We start from the raw sequence: 1,998 nt of genomic DNA on the forward strand, positions 1-1,998 counted from the left end.
CTTTGGGCTTCTGGGTGGGAATGGGCTGCTTTATGGAGGTAGGAGCTTCATTTTTCTTTGGTGGAATAGCTGGGGGGTTGGGATCGCTGATCTAAGGGGTAGCAGCTCAGGACTCACCACCGGGTCCAGGAACATGGAGTCTACAAACAGGTACGTGCAGGGGCTGAGACTGTAAGACAGTAACCCTAACTCTATATTTAGGACACCCCCAAAGCTGAAAAATCATCCTCCCTGCATAGCTTGATAATTTTTCTTGCATCTTATTTATTAAATTACAATCTTCATCAGTATTAAATGTACATTTTTAAGAAAAAGGGAATGGCTTCTCTTCATTTTTGTACATCTCCTTCTTGTCTTTAATATATTGTAAACTTGTTAAATTGTTGTGCTTTAGAAATGAATACCCTTCGGACAAGCTAAAAGCAACTGAAATATAATGAATGTGAGATCTGTTATAAAGTCTTAAATTCTGGTTTTCTTTCTTCAGAAAATTGTAGTGGTGATAGCTATTGGACTATTTACAGACGTCTTTCTATTTTGATGCAGTGGTTGTGGTGTAAATTATTTTATCTTGATTTTACTCTAGGGCTTTTAGAATTAGATTTTGCTGGAGTCAGCTTTGATTTAATGCTTGTATGCATTACAGGTATTAGAAAAAAATCCCATTCTCACAAAAGTCTTTGGTGCACCAGCAAACTAATTAAAGCTAGCCAGCTAAGTAAATCCATTTTCGATTATCAGTAACACAGCAAGATTTTTTTTAAGCACAAAGTTTGCTCAGTACTTAAAAAAAAAAAAATACCCCAAACCTATCTTACACTGTGTTTGACAATCACTCAAAGAATACTCTTACATTTATAAGATTTCTGTATCTTTTTATTGCCAAGACCATGAATTTGTTCAAGTGGCTGGAGTAAGGTACTAAATGCTATGAGGTTTGAATGGTGAATAGACAATTAATTGACTTACTCAGTTTCGTTACCTTACAATCCCTTCAAATATGAAGGAATCTGTCAGTTATTGAACACCTAGCATTGTCAAGCAGAAATGTTTGATATAATTTCACAATTTGATTTTATGTTCTTTAGCCATTAATTGAACATAAACATGGGTATATCATTATAAATCCAACTGCAAGTTTAGGGAAAGCATATCAATACCCACTACATTGTATTGGGGTTTAAAAGGAAGACCTCATACTCAAAGAAGTCAGGAGAGAGTCGCCTTTGTCCTTGTTTGGTCACCAGTGGAAAAATAGACACACATTTTCTGTGTTTAGATTTAATTTGAGTAATATCTGTAGGGAGTAATATCTGCTTAATTTATCTTTTAGGTTTGAGTTGAAGGTCCAACTGAAAAATTTGAAGTGCCTTTACTTTAATCAGAATTCGGTGCTCTACACCATCAGAGAAACTTCTCTAGTAACGAACTATAGAAATGATCCCTGAAAGTATAGTTTTTACTTTTAATCAGAATTTTAATGAAGGACACAACTTTGTTGTTTGGTATTAAAGGTGTGTGTCAATGTTGTATCCTCTAACATAATTATTTAATATATATGCTGGGCAAATAATTGGAGAACCTGGATTATATGAAAAACAATGAGGTATCAGGATTGGAGGAAGGCTGATTAACAACCTGGGATATGTAAATGACACAACCTTGCTTGCTGAAGATGAGGAGGACTCAACACACTTGCTGATGAAGACCAAGGATTTCAGCTTTCAGTATGGATTACAACTCAATGTAAAGGAGACCAAAATCCTCACAACTGGAACAATGGGTCCAATAAACAGAGAAAAGATGGAATTTGTCAAGGATTTTATTTTACTTGAATCCACAATCCATGCTCATGGAAGCATCAGTTAAGATATGAAAAACAATGTGAATATATCTAAGATTAAGGGGGGAACGGACCTAAGTGCAATAATTATTGGTTTGGTAGTGGGGTGGCAGGTGGACATTGGGCCTCCTCATGCGCACTCCCCTAATACAAGA

At 35.8% G+C, this 1,998-nt stretch overlaps 1 pseudogene; it reads right to left on the reverse strand.

The window, feature by feature from the left end:
• Window positions 1–1,381: 1,381 nt before the first annotated feature.
• LOC115870065 lies at window positions 1,382–1,460 on the reverse strand (annotated as a pseudogene).
• Between the last annotated feature and the right edge of the window lie 538 nt (window positions 1,461–1,998).

Source organism: Echinops telfairi, unplaced genomic scaffold, assembly GCF_000313985.2.
Source record: "Echinops telfairi isolate 266 unplaced genomic scaffold, ASM31398v2 ScPeMD7_70;HRSCAF=299, whole genome shotgun sequence".
Taxonomy (NCBI): domain Eukaryota; kingdom Metazoa; phylum Chordata; class Mammalia; order Afrosoricida; family Tenrecidae; genus Echinops; species Echinops telfairi.